Source organism: Protopterus annectens, chromosome 6.part0 (assembly GCF_019279795.1).
Source record: "Protopterus annectens isolate FY-2018-M chromosome 6.part0, PAN1.0, whole genome shotgun sequence".
Classification (NCBI taxonomy): domain Eukaryota; kingdom Metazoa; phylum Chordata; order Ceratodontiformes; family Protopteridae; genus Protopterus; species Protopterus annectens.
In genome coordinates this window covers 183,970,062-183,992,615 of record NC_056737.1, presented here as the reverse complement: position 1 = coordinate 183,992,615, position 22,554 = coordinate 183,970,062, and the positions used below count along the sequence as shown (strand labels likewise).

Sequence of the window (22,554 nt, the reverse complement as noted above, 5' to 3'; positions counted from 1 at the left end):
AGTTTTTATGACAATATTGGTGAAGAAAGTAGGAAGATTGGTTCTGAATTTGATACTGGTCATTCTGGTTTTGCAGGTAGGCAAATGTTTCATAGTATACTAAAGACTGTGCTCTTGGTGAGAAGACCACTTTCAGAGAAGGACCTATTTTGACATAAACTTCAGATTTATTTTAGTGCCCATTTCCTAGACATTTACATACAAATTAAAGTGAAGCAGTAAGTGAAAATTATACAGTAACTTAAACATCTTGCAAATTATGGAAGATTGCAAGCTGGCATAGAGGGTTAAGGCTGTAAGCCGTAGTTCCTGTGGTACATTGTTTGATTCCCTCAGCCTTTGTTTGCCTACAGTGTGACCTGGAGCAAGTCATTTAACTGGGGATTTGGGCTAGGCTGCTCAGTGGTCTCCTGGACTGCAAGCCAAGTAACTACTTATATAACTACCAATTTACTTAATCACAGCTTTGTACACAGAATTATTTTTATCAGAATTAAAAAAAAAATTCAGAGTAAACAGCACTGGTGGTTCAAAAGCAAGACTGCCTATATCACTAATGGGAGTTTATTCAGCAGTTTGTGAATGTACTGAAGGCCAGAGTTTAATGTTGTCACCATTCAGAATATTTAGGTGATCAAGGCAGGGGTATTTGATATTTGTGTTAGATTTTTCACCCTTGACTGCTTTGCTAAAGGTATCAGAAGTGGAAGGGTATAAACTGCAGGATGAGGATTTTAAGATATTTGTATCTACAATTGGCATATTGATTTATTTATTTGATATTAAGTTTTATTTCGGATAACAGAATTTTAGACTATAGAATTCAGCTGATCCATGTTGCCATTTATGCCTTGCCAGTACCAACCCGTAGAACTTGCCTCCTGTTTCAAGTAGCAAAACAGAACACATACCTGGGTTGAACTTATGAATATCCATCCAGATGGCTTCTTCCTTCTGAGAGGAAGATACATTACTTCTTCTGAGAGGAAGATGCATTACTTCATCTGGAGAGGAAATTAGTTCCAGAGAAGGAGTAGTCATTGAGTGGCAAGTCTGTCCTTCCACCATGACTTAAGTGTTCTTGAACTGATGGATGCCTATTGGCCTGAAAGTCAAGGTATAAATTGTCCATAAGGAGTGTGTAGGACATTGAATACAGGAATTTGGCCTCCACCCTGTCTTGGTAGCTCTGGTCCTTTAGTCCCATGATCTTGTTTGGCAGGAGCCTTTGGGGGTCTCTCTAACTGCTTGATATGTTGTATAAGATGCATACCAAAAAGCATTGTATTCTGTGATGGGCCTGATCAGCGCAGAATGTGGAGGGTTCAGGAGTTTTTTTTGGTCCTAGAGGAAATAACCTTTTGTGGTCAGCTGTGACAGACAGAAAGATTTCCTGACCACATGTACAACACAGTGGTCAAAGGTGAGGGAGTTATCTACCCATGTTCCAAGATCTCTCAAGGCATTTTTATTTTGTTGTGGGGTGTTTTGTATACTCTAAACTGGGTGGAGGGTTTTTTGCCAAATACAAAAATGTTGCATTCTTTAGGATTTAATTTTAGGTCATTGTCAGGGCACCATCTATTAACTTATGTAAGTTTATTTTTCTACCTTCTGAATATCAGAAGGGGATTAAAGTACAACAGTCGTCACCAAACTTGGTTATCCAGTTTTCCTGAATTTTGATTTGGAGATAAGAGAAGTATATGCTAATTAGTAAAGGTCAGCACAGACCTTTGCTGAGTACCCCACTAGTTACTTTCATGCAGTCTAAGGACACTCTTGCTACACTCAGTGTGGGTTCTGTCTTTCAGCCAGTTAGCTGTCCATCTAACTACACAAAGAGATTGATTTGGAGCACATTTAGCTGTTTTATAATGTTGGCGTGTAGTGTAAAATCAAATGCTTTGAAATGGTCAAGATACGCTGTATGTAAAGTGCGACTGCAATCCACTTCTTGCTTTACCCTTTCAAAAAAATTGTTAGATTCATTATATTGGATATACCTATACCCTTAACAAAGTAAAACTCTTAGGGGTCAAGTCTTATAAGATTTTTTTATGTATGGTCTCTCACTTTAATTTCTCCAAATCTTATGGGTTTCTAATAATATGATGGGAATGGACCCCATTCCCAAGTCAAAGTATGATTAAAGTTAATGAAAAGAGTATTATTTCAATCTTTGATGTTAGCCAGAAGTGCTCTTCGCAGCACCCGCAGTGTGCCCAGTAATGACTCTTTCTGCAGTTCATGTGGAGTTACATGTATCGGTAACATATTTAAGTACAATTGTAAGTCCTTTTTTATGAGAGCCATTGCTCCTACTACTACTGGAACTGTCAGGGTATCTTTCTTCCACATTGCCCTCATTTCTGTCTGTAAATCCTGGTATTTTATGACTGTACATTAGACACTATAATCACTAGGTGTAGCGATTTCAGTAATCAATGCTACTTTTGTCTTTTCATGGACTACTATATCAGTCTTTAGGGTTTTTTGTTTTTGTTTTTTTTTTTTGCATCTATTTTATGAACTGTTGGTAATGGATGATCCCATGTGTCTTGTATGACCTGTTTCATGACCTTGCAGATGAGGCTTGTCAGTCTGACGAGTCTGAAATTCCCAAGATCTTTGGTGGGGCCACCCATGTGAAGAGGCATCACAACTGCTGTGTGCCAAACCATGAGAACAAAACAAGTGGATAACCGCAGGTCCACCACCACATATTTAGTGCTGTTCATCAGACAACCTGATATGTTGTCAGGTTCCATAGAGGAATTTATTGTTTAGTTTTTGAAAATACTTTTAACAAATGTTCTTTTGTGATGTTGGGGGGGGGGTTACGTCTTTTGGTATATGTGGGTTTTGTATAAATGACACTCTGGGGTGAAGTTAGCACTGAATATGTTTGCCAGTATATTTGTGAAATCCACTGGATCAGAGTAGATTGTACTTTTTTTTTTTTTTTTTTTTTAAATATCTTCATTAAATCACAGTTGCAGTAGTAATAGAGGTACATGTGCATTTATAGAAATGAAAACAAATCACAGGGATGTATGTATACTGAATGAAAATAATGAGAAATATGTTTTATTTTTAACAGTCATTAACTCCATCACATAAATTGCTGAGTTCTTCTGTCCCGTAAACCTCATCCCCCACCAAACATTGTTCTGCATGCACTGTAATTTGCTCCTTTCTTTTTCTAAGAATTCCATTTCCAATTCTTTTATCTCCTTTGCAATATTCAGTACAGTTGGTTTAGATTTTGATTTCAATTTTCTAGTAATTGATTTTTTTTGTCAACCAATAGCATTAAACTTAGTAAGGCCTTACTATGTCTAGGGATTCAGATCCTGTGCCCCATTCAACAGAAGCATTTCCTTAGTTACAACCATTTGCTTCCCCAACATTTCCTACTAAGTGCTCTGTAGTAAGTTTTTTAAACGCACCAACCTGTTACACTCCCAAAAAGTACATTCCTATTTGCTTGTCTGTTTCCTATTATATCTCCAGCATTTGCTGTCTACCCAAGGAAGCATTCTCTGAAGTCTGCTCAAAGAATAAAAATACCTCTGCAAAGACTTCTAAGCAAAGAATTCTAAACTTTCTGGAATTTGTTGTAAACTTGGAAGCCATACATATGTCCTTCCATTCTTCCTTTGTAAATTGCCCATCCATTCTCGCTCTTTCCAATCTTTTCTAACCTCCTGTGATTGATTCTTATACTTATATTGCAGTATTTTATATGCCCTACTAACTATCCCTTTTTAACAGCAGCTTCTTTTCTAGATTCAGTTAAAAGCTCTATCAGAGCAGGTATTTCATTTTGGATTCACATATCCCTTTCTCTTTGCCTACACTCTTTATCAATCCCTGATGGTGACGGTAGTCTCTACCTTGCAGTTCAAACTTCTTCTTTGCCTCATCCCACTCTCTCGCCTTTCCCTCTATAGTTATTCTCAAATGTCTTGGTTCCTTTGCTAATTTTCTCAAGTAAATTCCAGCTGCCTCTTTCCTATTTTTGTATCCCTATTTGTAGTTGTTTATATTGAAAAAAATCTCTTTTCTGTATTCCCACTATGACTTAGTTCTTAGAATACTTTCTCTTGCTTTATGAGTAGAATATTCTGTGTGATTGTTGTTGTTCTCCTTGAAGGCTTGCATCCAAAATTCCGCTCTTTCTTTTCTTCTTAAACTCCCCCACCCATTTTGTATTATCCTTTGTTTAATCTCTTCCCACACATCCTTAGCTGCCATAATGCAATCCTTTTTAATCCATACACCTAAATGCTTCATCTTTTCTTATCCCCGTATAGGGGTATTGCTGAACCAATTAAGTTGCAAGTACATTGTTTACTGCTGTAGCCTTTGTTTTCTTTTCATTAATTTTATATCCTACAAATACTTGAAACTGTCAGAAAAAGGCCTTTTCAGGATTTTTCAAGCCTAAAATTATATCATTTGCAAATAAAGCTAGATTTTGTTGATTATACTAATGTTTAGATCCTTGAAATTATGAATGTCTTATTTTCTTTGCCAGCAGGACTAAATATACAGCAAATAATGGGGAGGGAAAACACCTGTGCCTTGTTTCTCTGTTCAAGCACAAGTTGTCAAAGAGAAACCCTCCCACCTTAATCCTTGCCACCAACTATTTTTATCCTCCTAATTAACTCTGTTATTCTGTCATGGAATACAAATACTGTCATTGCCCTACTCATAAAATCCCAGCTTAGTCTGTTGAATGCTTTCTCTGCATCAAGACCAACCAACAACAGTGGTATTTTCTTAGATTCTGCTTCCCACTGGATCATCACTATTTTATGTATGTTTTGCCTCCCCTCCACAAAACCACACTGATCCATACCTATCAATTTTGGCATCACCTTTGCCATGCTTTTAACCATTAAAAACAAACACTTCATAATCATGGTTTAGAATTGAAATGGGCCTATTTCAACAATTGGCTAAGTTTCTGGTGTCAGTCTAAGGGGATCCAATATCTGTTTGCCTGGGATTACATGATTGACAGACCTAGATGCTTTGCAAGAGATGGCCTGCATCTGTCACCCATGGGCTTCCGGATACTGGCCAAGGCTCTTGCCACCCCTATAATGCCTTTTTTAGGTGGTGTTCCAAAGACCAAATTACCACTGTAACAGCTACAAACAAATGCAATCTGAGGGTCATGCTGCTCAACGCTAGAAGTCTAAATCTCAAAATGCACTCGCTCGAACCACTCTTTAAAATGGAGAACATTGACATTTGTGCTGTAACAGAGACCTGGTTCAAGGCAGCAGATAGCACCCCTGCACTACCAGCATATAACTCATTCCATACCTTTCGGCCCCAGAACCTGAACCGAAGCTCCAAAGGCGGTCGTATTTCCATATTCATAAAGGATGCGCACACCTCCAGACTGGTAGCCCAACATAGCATGCATTATAGGTTCATAGGTAGGTACTAGGCTATCGGCTCTGGGGCCTATACAAGCCCAACCAAAAAGGTACCTTGGCTTTTGCCACCCAAGAAAATTATTTTCCTGTGCCACTATCGAGCAGAGCCACAGAGGTGATCCCTGGGGTGAATTTCCTGTTTCCCATCCAATGATCAAGATTTTTCTTGAAGAGTGCTAATGAGGAGCTTTGTTTGATATAGATAGGTAGTTTATTCCAGAGTATGGGAAGTCTCTGGGACAGGAATCTATCCCTCCAGCATGTTCTGTTTATTGTGGTGACAAGGTTTAGGTCCCTAGAGCATGTAGTTCGGAGGGATTGGGATTTCTTTAAGTGGAGCATGTCCAACAGCTCTGGGTTTGACATAGCTTTGTATGTTCAGCAGAGATCACCTCTGAGTAGGCGATATGTGACGGAGTAAAGCTGAAGTTTTTTGAGAGGGTCTGCGTAGGGCATCTGTTTGAGGCCGGTAATCCTCTTTGTGAGGTATTTCTGAGGCCTTTCCAGTTGCTGTAGATGTCTTATGAGGTACATACCAAAAGGGGCGTTGTACTCCATAATGAGTCTAATGAGAGATGAGTAGAGGGGAACAATGACCTCTTTTTCTGGATGAGAAACCTTTTGTGATGAGGTGTATCACGTAAAAGGATTTCCTGACTACTGTGGCGATGTGATTATCAAAGGAGAGACTACTGTCCACCTGTGTCCCAAGGTCTCTTATCACACTTTCGGTGTTAAGTATACTACTGCCTATGTTGTAGTTCATGGGTACAGAGTTTTTGCAAAAGGGGATGACAATGCACTTTTTGGCATTGAGCTTGGGGCCATTGCTTTGACACCAGGCATCTGTCTCATTGAGGCCCTTTTGTAGGATGTCCACATCGTTAGGAGTTGCGATTATGGCTCCTAGTTTGCAGTAATCTGCAAACTTCTTTAGCCAAAGACCTTCTGTGTTCGCCTGTACTTCAGAGAAGTAGATACCAAACAGGAGAGGGCCCAGGACTGAACCCTGTGGTACTCCACTTGTCAATGGTCTGAAGTCAGATTTGGAGACTGCTACTTTCAATGTGTGGGTTTTGTCAGTGAGCCAGTTGGCAACCCATCTTGCGACATAGGGTTTTATACATAGTTTAGTGAGTTTTGTCTATAATTCCAGAGTGGAGGTTGGTGTCAAAAGCCTTGGCAAGATCTAGATAGGCTGTGTGAACCATCTTACCCTTGTGTACAGCTTTGGTGACTGCTTCAAAGACATCTATCAGGTTTAGGAGACATGATCTGCCTTTTACAGACCCGAACTGGGTGGGGTCCAGAGTTTGGAGATTACCAGTGTCTTTGTTTATAAGTTCCATGATGATACATTCCATGGCCTTCCAGACCAGGCTCATCAGGCTAATGGGGGCGGTAGTTCCCGGGGTCATGGTGGCTCCCCCTTGTGGAGTGGGATAACCATTGCTGTGTGCCATTCAGCAGGCACAAAGCCTGAGGTGAGGCTATGATTGAACATGGTACGTAGGTGGGGTGCCAGTTTGTTCTGTAGTTCGTGTAGAACGCAGCCTGGGATGTTGTCTGGTCCCGTGGCTTTGGAGAGTGTGGTTTTTACATGTGCAGCCATGATTACAGGAACTTTGCATTCTTCCGGTATAGAGATGTGCTCTTTATGTGGTGGTGGTGGGGGGTAAAGTTAGCACTGAACCTATCTGACAGGATGTTGGCAATATCAGTTGGGTCTGTATATTTAGTGCCATTGTGCTGTAACTCAGAGCAGATCTGAGTGTTGCCATTGAGATTCTTGACATAGCTATAGAATGCTTTGTGGTTCTCTTTAGAATCCGTGGTGATTTTGTTTTCGTAGCTAGCTTTGGGGGATTTTATCAGGGATCACAGCTTCTTACTGAGACTGACCAGGGAGCTTCTCCACTCATGGGATTTTCCTCTCTTTTGCAACAGTTTCTTCCTTCTGTTGTACAGTTTGTTTATGGCAGGGGACCACCAGATTGGCTTCCTTTTTTTGGAGGATAGCGTCTTGGTTCTGTTTGGGATAGCACGATCCATGCACTCATGTAAGTGCTTATAAAGTGCAATTGTGTAGGATTCAGTAGTCTTAACTGTATTGCCCATCTTCATGGGTGTCATGAAGTTCATCACTTCTGTCTTAAGAAGCATGAAGTTGGCTTTGGAGAAATATTTTCCCTTGGTTTCCTTAGTGGGGGTTGGGGGCAGGATGTGGATATCTAGGGTAATTAGCTTATGGTCGGATCGGACCAATGAGGCATTGACTTCAGGTGTGGAACACCGGTCACTCATGTTGGTAATGACTAGATCTAGGATATTGTTACCCCTGGTGGGGGTGTGGATAAGTTGATCCAGGGCATTGGAATTTATGAATTCAAGAAAGCATTGAGCGAAGGAGTTGGTACATGAGTAGTTTTCCCAGTTAATGGTGGGGTAGTTGAAATCGCCCAATATTAGGGTGTTTGGTTGAACCCTAATATTTTCCCGTACATCAATAAAAGAGGAGTGGGAATCCTGGGGCATGGTGGGGGATCTGTAGCAAGCTACAATTTGGATTGCAGTTTTGCCCAGAGTTAGTTGCAGTTGGATAACCTCGGCTGCATTATGCTGAGCAACTAGCCTGGAGGTGTGGATGTCCTTAATGAATATGGACACACCTCCGCCTTTGGTGTTCCAGTCCAGGTTACATGGCCGAAAACTGTGGTATGAGTTATAGCCTGGTAGTGCAGGGTTGCTCTCTGGAGCCTTGAACCAAGTCTCAGTCACTGCACAGATATCGATGTTCTCCATTTTAATGAGTGCCTCGAGTGAGTCCATTTTAAGATTTAGACTTCTAGCATTGAGTAGCATCACCCTCAGTTTTTGCTTGCCTGTTCCTGTTATGGTGGTGAATTTGTCATTTGAACCTTGCCTAAAAAAGGCACTGTAGGGGCGGAAAGAACCTTAGCCATTATCCGGAATCCCAGGCGTGACAGGTACAGGCCATCTCTGGCAAAGCATCGTAATCTGTCGACCATGTCATCCCAGGCAGACAGATACTGGATCCCTTTAGAATGGCCACCAGATGCTTAGCCAATTGTTGAAGTCAATCATTTTGTCCTTGTACTGCGGCATCATTCTGGGTGATGGCAGAATGCTACTCAGGGCTAGGGCATGCCTGCCTGGGCTACAAGATCGAAGAGCTCTTCCATGTCCCTTTTCATGTAGTCCAGGGAGGTACATCTCGGGTCGTTCACACCAACATGGATAATGACATAGTCATATTTGTACTTGTTGTGGAGTGACCTGAGTGTGTGGGTTATGTGGCAGATCTTGGCACCCAACAGGCAACTGACAGTAACCTTCTTCTTGTTTAGCCTGGTGAGTGGGACATCAGTGTGCCTGACTATAGAGTCACCTATGACTAATGTGTTGGGTACGTTGTTTTGTCTTATTGGCTGTGATTGAGTGGCACACTGAGTCTGCGGACTGTGTGTCATTTGGGTTGTGTTGGGGGGGGGTGGAGGTTGCTTTCATTTCTGCTTTGGAGGTCTCTGTTGCTTGAGCAGATTATTATTGAGAGTCTCCGCAAATGTTTTTGTGTTTCTATGTATAGATTTTGGTGGTGTAGATTTAGTGAGACTGTGATGAGTGTGGTGTGGTGCAAGTGTTTACCTTCTCCTCTTGACTGTCAAATTCAGTCTTGATTGGAGAGAGCTTTACCTCCAGTTTGGGTAGATAAGTGCATCTCTCACAGGTTGTAGTGTTGGGTGGTAGGAGGAGAGGGTTGTCTGTGTACATGAGGCAATTTCTACATTGCCCCAAGATGCACAGATTCATCAGATAGACAGGAGAGAACACTGGGAGCTGACCCTTGGACATGCCTGAATAAAAAACTATTTTCCTCAAGATAAGTGAGGAAAGTGAGTACAAGAGCTGTTTTTCTTTAAGCAAGTGAGGAAAGTAAGTACCAAAACAGTTTTCCTCTAGGTAATGAGGAAGGTTGAGTGCTGTAGTAATTAGTAGGTTATTTAGTGCTTACAAGTTCTGAACAAGTGCTGATCATGAATAAGCAAATTCAAGTGCTAAAACTAAGAATCTGTATCTGGACTAAACTAGTTACAGGAAAGGGGGGAAACAAGTGCAAATGCGGGCTTTTAAATCAAAGTTGAGAGAGATGGAAAAACTGCCCAAACAGCCAATAACTACAATTTCTGGGCCAGAACCACTCTTTATGTGGTAGATAGGTTACCTAGTGCTTACCACTCCCACTGATAAGCTAGAAGGCTTCCCTCCGACACAGAAAGATTGGGGGGGGGGGGCTCAAAAGCTTACATACAGTCCTGGATACAGCAAATCTGAATCTGGACGACACTAGTTAAAGGAAAGGTTTTTCATATATATATATATATATATATATATATATATATATATATATATATATATATACAGAAAAGTAGCTAAAACAGCAGTAAAAACAATTCAAATGCAGTGCAAGGTAGCACACTTGAGTATGGTAGCAATGTTAGACCAAACAGTTTAAAAAATGCAATTAAATTAAAAATGACTAAAAAGAAGTGCAGGTGTCTATTAGGTAGAATGAGGTAAAGAGATGGGACTGGGGGAGTGTCCCAGATCAAATCTACAGTGGGGGGCAACTGCAAAAGCTTCCAAATTTACAGCAACACCGGAATAGGGAGAGTGGGTATGGGAAAACCAGCACCTTCAGCAGAGATCTGAAAAACTATACAGTGAAGCAAAAATAACAGTGCACAACTCTGAAGTCAGCCAGCAATGATATAAAATTAGTCAAACAACAATTACCAGTACACAACTCTGAAGTGCCAGAAAAATATACTCAGCTCTGTATATCTCCAGATAGTTTAAAGAGCACTCAGTCAGGACACAGGAAATCTCCAGCATCAGAGATACTTCAGGAGCAGCTAACATTGGGTAATACAGCGATTCAGGTCGTAGCCTGCTATAGGTTCCCAACCATGACCCAAGACTCACACTCCACTTTCCTAAGCACCCTGGAGAATACTAGGGTCCAACCTAACACTCATACTGGGCGACTTCAACTACACCTCCATTAACTGGGAAAACTATTCATGTACCAATACATTTCCCCAACATTTTGTGGAATTCATTAATTCCAATGCCCTGAACCAGCTCATTCTTACCCTCACTAGAGGTAGCAACATCCTTGAACTGGTCATTACTAAAATGGGTGACCGTTGCTCTGTACCAATAGTCAACTCCTCCCTGGTTAGAGCCAACCACAAACTAATCACCTTGGAAATCCACATCCCTCCCATCCCCACCCCGCAAAGGTAACCACCATGAAAAACTTCTCCAAAGCTAACTTTTGGGCTTCTAAAAACAGAGGTGGCTAACTTCACGGCACCCATGCAATTGGAGAACAGCTGCATGACCGAATCATACACTAATGCCCTGTACGAACACGTACACAAATGCATGGATCTCGCCATACCCAATAGACCCAAGACACTCTTCCAAAAAAAGGAAGCCAATCTGGTGGTCCCCTGCCATAAACAAACTCTACAACAGGAGGAGGAAACTGATGAAAAATAAGGTGAAGTCCCAAGGCTGGAAAAACTCCCTTATCAGCTTAAAAAAAGAAAGTTGAGATTCCTCATCAAATCCTCTAAAGCTAGCTATGAAAACAGAATTGCAGCAAATGGTAAAGACAAACAGAAGGCCTTCTATAGTTATGTAAAGAATCTCCATGGCAATACCCAGATTTGCTCGGAGCTGTTGCACAAGAACCAACAGATATTGCCAGTATATTGGCCGACAGGTTCAGTGCAAATTTTACCCCCTCTCTCCCCCATCAAAGGACCAATCACAATATTAGTAGATTGCCATGCACCCAGTATTACTGCTGCACAGGTTAAAACAGCACTGTCCAAGGCCAAGAATACAGCTTCTATAGGACCTGACAATATCCCTGGCTGTGTTCTACATGAACTACAGAGTGAACTGGCACCTCACCTGTGTGCCCTATTCAATCACAGCCTCACCTCAGGCTTTGTCCCTACCAAATGGCGCACTGCTACAGTCATCCCTGTCCACAAAGGAGGAGCAACTACAGACCTTGGGAACTATTGCCCCATTAGCCTGACAAGTCTGATATGCAAAGCTGTGGAACGTATCATCATAGACCTAATAAAGATATACAGAACCTCCATACTCTGGATCCCACACAGTTTGGTATTGCGAAGGGTAGATCATGCTTGCTCAACCTGGTTGACTTCTTTGAGCCAGTCACCAGAGCTGTGGATGAAGGCAAGGTGGTTCATACAGCCTACCTTGATCAGGCCAAGGTCTTTGATACCATTCCCCACTCGGGCATCATAGAAAAACTCACTAAGCTAGGCATCAACCCCTGTATCACTAGGTGGGTTGCAAATTGGCCCACAGATAGAACCCACAGTGTGAAAGTAGTGGACTCCAAGTCAAACTGTTGACCAGTCACAAGAGGAGTCCCACAGGGTTTAGTCCTGGGTCCTCTCCTGTTTGATATCTACTTCTCTGAAGTCCAGGCCAACACAAAGGAACTGTGGCTGACAAAGTTCGCAGATGATTGCAAGTTGGGAGCCATAATTAACTCCCCAAGTGATGTTGACATCCTACAGAAAGGCCTCACTGAGACCAACGACTGGTGTCAGAACCATGGCCTTAAGTTCAGTGCCAAAAAATGAGTCGTCATCCCCTTTGGGAAAAACCCAGTTCCCATGAATTACCACATCGATGGTAGTCCACTGAACACAGACAGTGTCATAAGAGATCTGGGAACACAGGTTGACAGCAACCTCTCTTCTGACCACCACATTGCCACTGTGGTCAGAAAGTCCTTCTATGTGGCACATCTCATTACTAAGGGTTTTGCATCCAGGAAGAAAGAGGTCATTGTCTCCCTCTACTCTTCCCTCATTAGGCCAATCATCGAGTACAATGCCCGCTTTGGCATGTACCTCACTAGGCACCTACAACAACTTTAGAGGCCGCAAAAATACCTCACAAAAGAGGATCTTAGGCCTTAAACACTTGTCCTATATGGACAGACTCAGCAAACTCCAACTATTCTCTGTTTCATATCGCCTACTTAGAGGCGATCTCTGCTTGACTTACAAAGCCATGTCTGACTCGGCTCTGTTAGAAATGCTGCATCTAAAGAAATCCCAAACCCTCCGCACTACACGCTCCAGAGACCTCAACCTCATTACCACAAACAACAGAACAAGCTGGAGGGACAGGTTCATAACCCACAGACTGTATGTGGTATGGAATAGACATCCTATACACGTCAAGCGGAGCATCTCACTGGCCCTATTCAAGAGAAATCTTGATGAGTGGATGGGAAATAGAAAATTCACCCTGGGGATCACTCCAGTGGCTCTACTTGACAGAGGCACTGGGAACTAAGGTTGGGTGGCACGATGACTAGGTAATCCTGTGGGCTAGGCTTGTAAAGGCTCCAGGGCCATTAGCCTAGTACACACCTATTAACCTACATGAAGCTGGATTTGATGGGCCTTTACCATCTGTAGGTATTACAGCCACTGCCACTTTCTTCCAAGATGTTGGTACTTCCCCCTCCTTTTAAAATACTATTAAATAAAACCTTTCAACTTTTTATCACTTTCTTCCCTTCTAGCTTCCAAATTTTCACAGGAATATCATCTATTTCTGGAGACTTTCCTGTAGATTGGTTATAAATTATCATTTTTAACCATCATTCCCATCTACAAAAGAAGGAAAAAGCATATCAGTTTTACTTGTGTCCTGCTCTTCTGTCCAGGCTTTCTTTTCTTTTTACATTACAGTACCTACATTTTTTAAAAACAAATAAGAAAGAAAGAAAGAAAGAAAAAAAAAAACATAGGAGCAGATGTTCTTCGTGTTTCACTGTTGCAGTCATTACATTTGGGGTTATCTGCTTGCAGTAGTCCTCATTCGGCCTGATTAACAAAGTCTTGGGTCCTGTGTCGGTTACTGTCCCTTCTTCCATGACGTCAGGTCGTCAGGGGTTTAAAACATGCAGCCGATGCCATTACATCACTCTTTCTTGCTGTGCGGTGCCAGAAGCAGAAGCAGTTCGCAAGTGCCGGTTGGCCGACTCCTGAAATTTTCGTTTTCAAGTTTCAGAACCGAAGTCTTCAACTAAAGCTAAGTACCCCGTTGGGGAAACTTTTTCTTGCTCTTTACCAATGTCAGTAAAAGTTAATAATCGCATTACTTGTGGAAAGCAAATACCTCACAAAGATTTTCATTCATACTGTATTCCTTGCCTAGGCCATGACCACGACGTATCTTGCTGTCGGTTTTGTGCTTTATTTAATCAGCGCACTATCCGTCATCGGTATATTTTCACCTCTAAATATTTCTATTCTCGTTTTAATTATTCAGAAATTTCTTCGGTTAGCCATCCTACTACCGGGATTCCAAAAAACCACAAATTTAAGACAGAGACAGGCCGCCGAGGTCCAAAACTGCCGACAATGCTATTCCTAAGCCAGTCGCCAGTTCGCTGGTACTCAGTGAGGTGCTTTCACAGCCCCTGATACCCGCTACTTCTGATTCGCAGGTCTCTACTGAGACCCATTCGGAGTCCGGTATGCCGCGAGATACTTCAGCTGTGGATTCTGCAGATGTCTCTACCTTGGATGGGTCTGGAGCTGCTGTGCAGACACCAGCTTCTTTGGGTGTATTCAGGCCTACGGACTTGCATATTAAACCAACGCCTCCTTCTTCATTTGGGCCTAAATCTCGAACCATGCCCAAGAAACCGACGCCCAGGCTGCATTCTCAGGCCTCTATGCCTCAAAAACAAATGATAAGAATGGCTGAAGATCTTCTAACTCTAATCAGGGGAAGCCAACCTCCCCCTTCTAAGAGACCTAGGACTGAAGTTGTTTATGAATCTTCTGACCAGGATTCTGATTTTTCTGATTCTTCTGATGATCTGGACTTGCCCTTAACTACTTATGAGGATTCTGATGCAGAGGACTCTATTCCCTCTGCTTCCCCTCTTGAGGATTTTTCTTTTGGTGAAAATTTACATACTCTAAGGGAGCATTTCCACTGGGAAAGCCAGGATTTTTCTGAGTCAAAAAAGAGGCTTAGGGATTTCTTACTCCTGCCTCAGCATAGGCCTTTAGCTGTACCTCCTGTACTAAACATTGTTGATGATGCCTTTTCGGAATCTAGTTTGGCCCCTGATTCTTTGCCTCCCCCCATAAAACCTGACCGATATTACAGGGTCCCTGATTCACATAAGTTCCTTTTTAAAAATCCTGTTGTGGATCCAGAGACTATTTCACAGGGACCGAAGGGCATTAAGGCTTCTACTGCTAAAAATCCTACCTCTTCTGATAGAGACTCCAGGGCGCTGGATAGATGGGGTAAGAAGGTTTACACTTCTGCAACCTTGGCCATTAGGACTTTAAACTGCCAGTTGCATATGTTAAAGCATCAACAACATGTTATTGGATTGCTTAAACAGAAAATTATGTTGATTCCTGACTGTGCTGAAAATAAAGAATTACAGAATTTAATGCATTCTGCTGAACAGGTTGATAAACATACTTTGCAATGTGGATTTGATTCATTAGAGGCCTCTTGCAGGGCAGCTGTTACTGGGTCTGTGCTCAGAAGACATGCTTGGCTAAAGGAGCAATCTTTGCCTGATCATGTTAAAGCTAAACTGTTGGATGCTCCCTTAAATCAGGACCGTCTGTTTGGCAACAAAGCTGAGGAAGTTCTTAAAGATGAAGCTAAATCTATGCAAACTGTTAAAGATTTCTTACAAGTTCAGCCTCCGTGATTTAGTAGGCACTGGCCCTCTAAGAATTGGTACTTTCTAGCCCCTTCCAGGTCTTCTCAAGCCAAACCCAGACACAGCAGAAACCCCAGGTTTCAGTCCCAGGGGACACACAAGACTAAGCAATGGGGGGTTTCTGCACCCAAATCTGGTAGTAGTAAGACTCCCCCCTATGGAAAACTGTCTCAATGACTTGTTTTTAAAAATTCCAAGCACTTCCCTACTGAATGCTCCTTTAGGTGGAAAGATTGCTCTGCAGGCCAAAAACTGGGAACTCATTACCCAGGGCAAATGGGTTTTAAATATAGTGTCCCAAGGATACAGATTTCACTTTCACATGTTACCAACACCAAGCGGGTGGCCAGATCTACCCCCAAATCAGTGAGCAGAGGCCCAAAATCAAGTACTCTCTCTCTTTAGCATGGGGGCTATTCAGTTGGTACCAGAAGAGGAAAAGGGACATGGTTTCTATTCGAGACTTTTCCTCGTGCCCAGAAAAGGCAATACATGGTGTCCTATCCTGGACCTTTCTGGTGAATCCAAAATTCTGACTCTTCACCAGCTGCTTCCTATGCTAGGCAGAAATGCATGGCTGGCAACACTAGACTTAAAAGAAGCATACCTGCACATCCCTATCAGGGAGTCATGCAGAAGATACCTATGCTTCAAAGCAGGCTACATGCACTGTCAGTTCTCTGCACTGCCCTTTGGCTTATCTACTGTGCCCAGGGTATTCACAAAGTGCCTAGCTCCAGTCATTGCATTTTGCAGGCAAAGAAATATTCAGATATACCTATACCTGGACGATTGTCTAATTCAGGCAGAAAGCCAGGACATACTTTTGAATCATTTGGCCTTTGTTCAAAGGGTGCTGACTTGTCTGGGGTACACCAAAAATGAAAATAAATCACACCTGGTACCCTGTCAATAAATTATGTTCCTGGGAGCAAGCTTGAATACAACTTCCCAGATGACTTTCCTCACGCCAGAGAAACTGATTCATTTGACAACCTACGTCAAACAAGTGGCCACAAAAGCCCAGTTACCTGCAAGGCAAATATTGCAAGCCTTGGGGTTCATGGCCTCCTGCAGTCTTCTAATTCCATATGCAAGGCTGCATATGAGGAAACTACAATGGTATCTCAAAAGCCTATGGTGTCAACATTCACAGGATCTAGAAGCAATGATTCCTATCATACCTTGCCTATGCCTAGAGTTCCTTTGGTGGGCAGAGGCCTGCCACCAAAACAGGGGACTACCATTCACACTACACCCTGCTACCCAAACCTTAACAACAGACACATCAGACTATGCATGGGGGGGGTCACCTGGCAGGGAAGTGCATTCAGGGCAAATGGAACCCAAGTCAAATGCACCTGCACATAAATCAAAAGGAAAGGTTAGCTGTACAGAATTCTCTGACAGTCTTAAAGGACCACATTCTTCCAGGACAACTAATGGTAAAGACGGACAACACCACTGTCATGTGGTACATAAACAAGCAGGGGGGTACACATTCTTACCCCCTCTGCAGACTAGCCATGGCATTGTGGAACATAGCCTTGAGCTACCAAGTGAATCTACAAGCTCAATTCCTGCCAGGAAAACTAAATACACTGGCAAACGGACTAAGCAGAAACCTCATGGACCCACATGAGTGGAAACTGGAACCAAGGATTTTCAGCATGTTGACAAGCAAATGGGGGACCCCAAATATAGACCTGTTTGCCTCCCCTAGAACCATCAATTGGACAAATTTTGCACAATGGTTACCCACAAGCTAGCCTGGAAAGTGGATGCTCTGTCCTTCAGCTGGAAAAACCTATCAGTTTATGCCTTTCCTCCTCTGCCTCTGCTCTCCAAGGTACTACTAAAGATCAAACAGGACAAGCCAAGGACGATTTTAATTGCACCAGACTAGCCACGCCAACACTGGTACCCCCTCTTGTGCAGTGTGTCACACTTGGCCTCATGGCATCTGCCTCATACTCCTTCCCTGTTATCTCAGCAGGAGAACCAGATTCTGCATCCTCACCTGCAAACCCTGAACCTAGCAGCCTGGCTAATTGCCTAATCACTCCTTTACCATCCCTCAGTAAATCAGTGATGGATATCATTTTAGAGGCAAGGAGGCCTAGTACTTGAAAATGATATGCTGCAAAATGGAAAAGATTTTGTGCCTGAAACCATTCTCAAGGAGTGAGTGCAGCAGTGCCCAATTTACCTCAGATTCTACAATATTTGACTGAGGTACTTCATAAGGGCTTGTCCTTTTCCTCCATCAAAATTCATGCCTCGGCCATTTCAGCTCATTATAGCACAGAGCCTCCCCTCTTCTCTCGCCCACTGCTCAAGCAGTTCCTCAGAGGGGCCAGAAATTTATGGCCACCCAGGAGAGCTCTAACTCCAGCCTGGGACCTTAACTTTGTCTTGGAGAAACTCACTCTTCCTTCTTTCAAGACTGCTGCTACTGCAGATTTAAAATTCCTTTCTTGGAAAGCAGCTTTCCTTTTAGCAATCACTTCTGCAAGAAGGGTATCTGAATTACAGGCCCTTATGACAGTGGAGCCTTTCATCATCTTTCATGCGGACAGGGTGTCCCTCAGAACCAATCCCTCCTTCATGCCCAAGGTGGTATCCAGTGTGGCTCTTAATCAGTCCATTCATTTGCCTACCTTCTTTCCTAACCCACAGAACAAAGGGGAACGGATACTGTACTCCTTAGATGTGCACAGACAACTTAGATTCTACTTGGACAGGACTAAACCTCAAACGAAATCTGAACAACTGCTGATGGCATTTGCTGCAGGGACAGAGGGGACAGCTATTTCAAAGCAAACCATTTCAAAATGGATAGGCCAATGCATTAATTTCTGCTATAAGCACCATGGAAAACCTATCCCACAGGGCATCAGACTCAATTCAACCAGGGCTGCATGTACCTCTGCAGCCTTTCCCAGGGTTGTCCTTACAAGGGACATCTTAGAAGCTGCTACTTGGAGTTCTGTACATACTTTCACCAAGCATTATCATTTGCCAATTTTCTCTAAATCCAGAGCTGGCTTTGCCACTGCAGTCTTGCAGGGCCTTATAGCTGGTCCTAATTCTATTTAAATTCCTGCTCCCAACCTTAGCTTTGGGAAACCAAATTTAATGACTGCAACAATGAAACACGAAGAACATAGTACAGTTGTGTACACTTACCATAAATGTAGATGTTCGAGTGTATTCACTGTTGCAGTCCTGGTTACCCTCACTCCCTGCCCCCTTTTCTTCTTTTGGCTATACCTCTTCTCTCCTTTACTATGCTCAAAAAGCTTTTTGGTGTATTTGTTTTTTTGTTATAGGTGTATCCTTGTATTTATACATTTGTACAATGCTCTAACCCAGATTAGCTCCTCTTCATTAAACCAAGGTCATACTTTTCCTCTGGATTATCCAAGTTCAAAAACTTTAACTTTTTATTCTCAAATGATCTAACTCTATATTTCCTTGACTGCTTTCTGACCATAAATGGAAGCCCTTAAATCTTTTCTAAATGGACAGCCTAGGGAAGGGACCTGTAACCCCAAACAAGAACAATGTATAGTAACTAAACTCAAAATTATAATTGTCTTATTTTTAAGCAAGCATGTATTAAAAATCTGTATGAGAACTTTCGTATTTTGTGGTTGCTATAGCTAGGATGTATTGTAGCAGTATGTAAATTAATTTTTCCCCCTCTCATATGCTTTACTATATGTAACAATCTAGAATTGTGACTATGTTGGAGCTTTTCTCCCCAGGCCTCCGCTGAAAATGGACATGTATCCAGTTGGACCATCCCGGTCAACAAATGTAAAATAAATAAATAAAATTATAGTTTTAATTGCTTCCAGTTAGGGGGGCACCTGACATCTGGGGCAAGAAAAACTGATGTAATGGCGTCGGCTGCATGTTTTATACCCCTGACGACCTGACGTCATGGAAGAAGGGACAGCAACCGATGCAGGAACCAAGACTTTGTTAATCAGGCCCACTGAGGGCTACTGCAAACAGATAACCCCAAATGTAATGACTGCAACAGTGAATACACTCAAACATCTACATTTATGGTAAGTGTACACAACTGTACTTTGTTTACTTTAGTATCCCTAATGCACAGAAAAATAACAGAAAAAGCTGTACTTTATAGCATGCAATCTATGTCATGTATTATAAAAATACTGTTAAGAACAAAGTTTGTACCACTTAGTTACCTCTTTCCTTCTTCTTACCCTCTGCTAAGTGTTCTTCCACATGGCATGAAGTTGTGCATATGCTTTGGCATCCCCTACAAGTTTAACAAGGTCAAAAATGTCCAGTATTTCCAGGTTTTCTTGTCCTGTCATATTTCACAAATATAATTCATGTTTTGCAGTCCAACATTTATTCATTAAATTTGGAGTTGAGTTTTTTCCTGTTGTTCTCCATCTCCCAGATTTAGACTCTGGTTCATTTCCAATGTACTCCAGGTTCGTCTACTCAACTCCTGTGCTTTTTTCTGTCTCTCAATCATTTTTCTTTGGAACATTGGAAAAGGTTTCAGTGGCATAGTCTCTCTGTGGGCTTTATTATCAGAAGAGTTATTGTTGTTGTCTTTCGACTCTTCCCGGTTAGGGGTTACCACAGCGGAACTCCGGTCCGCTAATGATTGGCAGTAGATTTTCACGAACACTGAGGTGCCAGCTCGACATTCAACCTTCAACGAAGGCACGCCCATTTATGCATGTCTTTCGAACGCCCACCCAACCGCGGGGAGGGCATGCAGACTCCACACAGAAGGCACTCCCCACACTCCAGTCGATAATTGAATGGGAGAATCTCTTGCTGTGAGGCAACAACACTACCGCTGCACCGAGAGTAAGAAGCTGAATTCCTTTCTGTTGGGTAGTTCACTTTTTGTTTACACAACCTTTTGTATTTTCTGCGTAGCACGTTCTACATCAAAACTTGACTTTGACACTTTGGATAGCTGGATACAGCAGCTAGAATCTCGCACCTGCTTCTTGACATTCCCTGATTACTGAATAAGTTTACTCTTCTGCCTGGTGTACAGTGAGTAATCATTTTCCACAAACTCTCTACTGTCTCCTACTTTTATTCCTCTGCCACAGTTTTGTCAGAATCAACTCCTTCTCCTGGTAAAATTGTATTTTTACTGTTAAAGGTCTTGGCTGTTTTCTCATGACCAGGTTTGGAGTATACACACAATGTGCCCTTTCACTTAACTTCTGCTGTAAAATACCAGTTCAGTTGTTTGTTTGTCCTTTCATAAAGTTAATACAGTCTGTTCTTTCCTTTTCTGTACAGTAGAAAATTTCTGGTTTTCCCTATGTGCTCTATCCTCTAATTCTACTGTTTTTTGAAACTTCTCTTATTGAGCATACTCAACCAGCCTTTTCTTCACTTTTGAACTCTGAATTTCCATTTTTATCAGCTCATTTGTCTGTCTGTTTAAAGCTTCTTCCATTTTTTTCCAGTCTTTTGTTATTTGAGGTGGTATACGCCTTTAGTGCTTTTGTTTATTTTAAAACCGCTCTGAACACATTTGACTTATTTTTTCCTCTAAATTACTGGAAGCCATGTCTTGCACCAAGGCTGGAGCTTGAACTACTTTTTGCTGAACAGCTGCTGGATTTTTCCCAGCCAGTGTTTTCTGTTCAATTTTGTGATTGATTTTCTTTTAGATGCTATGATTTTTTTTCCTGATATCCAAGCAGTACATATGCTAGCTAGTTACTGAAATTTATACAAAAAACAATGACAATTCACTGGCTGTCTTTTCTGAGTTTCTGTTTTCACATTGGGAGAGCTGAAATTAAGCTGTTACTCAGTGTGTAGCCATCTTGGAAGTAGTCTACATGTCCTTTTGTTGTTGTTGTTTGTCTTTCGGCTTTTCCCGGTTAGGGGTCGCCACAGCGGAACTCCAGTCCGCTAATGATTGGCAGTTAGTTTTTATGGTGTTGAGTTGTCAGCCTGACGCCATCTTCAACGAAGGCACGCCCATTCAACGCATGCCTTTCGAACGCCCACTCGACCGCGGGGAGGACATGCAGACTCCACACAGAAGGCACTCCCAACCCAAGCCGGGAATCGAACGGGAGAACCTCTTGCTGTGAGGCAACAACGCTACTGCTGCATCACCGTGGCATCCCATACATGTCCTTTTAAACACATATAATTCTTTCTTCTCTCCATCTGTAGCGGCTACCTTGCTTTTTTCCACTGACCTCATTCCATTATGAATCTCTCTGAGTATTCACTTTCCATCATTCGGTCTGACTGTCCATACCATGGCTGTACAGCCTTCTCCATAAAAAATTACTTTCAGACTAGCATGCAGTGGTTAACCTCTAGAAACTGCTGGCAGTGAAATCTTCCTTCCTCCTCTGTCCTTCTGTTCAGGATACTCTTTTCACATTTCACTGACATGATATTGTATAAAAATGTCATATCCCCATCTCATCTGACTTTTATCATTTGGTCTTATCTTTTTCCCTCCATCCCACAGACCATTCTAGTAGCTCTCCTCTGGATTCATTTCAGCAGTGAAGTATCTCTTTCCTTCTATGGTCACAGAACTACACACAGCATTCAAGCTATGGACTGATCAGGGCTGTGAAGAGAAAGACTACTTCACTGCTTCTGGAATCTGTACCCTAGCATTCTATTGATGCTGACAGCCCCCCTCCCCAATTCCAGTATTCTAATCCCTCTGTTGCCACTTCTCCAGCTGATAAGATGCAACAACCACAGGTGTGTAATAAGTGCAGTACTTTGCACTGTACCTCAACTACATTCTTTCTGACAAATCCTGTCCTACACTCTGGTTTGTCACCTAATGCTGAACCAGTTTAACAAACACGATTGTATTTCCAATTTGACCAGTGGGTAAATCTGTACATTTATAAATGAGAAGTCTTCATTACTAAGATGGCTGACTTTGCAACAGCAGTTTTTAAATACTCCGTTAAAGAATTGGCCCATTGTTGCAGGAAATAAAATCTTTGAATGGATTCATGAAACCAGCATGACCCTTGCACTGTTTTTAAGATCTGTATAGCTGGCATTCTCCTACTTACCTGTTAAAAAAGAAAATAATTTAAGGAATTGGTAGGGGCAAGGATTTGAGAGTTATTAAGGAAGACAGAAAATTCTTCAGAAAAGATAGCTTATGAGTGGGATAAGATGAAAATGGAAATGAATTAGATAATATTTTAGAAATGTTACATAAAT

General features: G+C 42.1%; 1 protein-coding gene across 3 annotated transcripts in view; it reads left to right on the top strand.

Moving 5' to 3' along the window:
• GSTZ1 (glutathione S-transferase zeta 1) overlaps positions 1-22,554 on the top strand; it is a 243,196-nt gene that overhangs the window by 118,094 nt on the left and 102,548 nt on the right. The window lies entirely within an intron of this gene.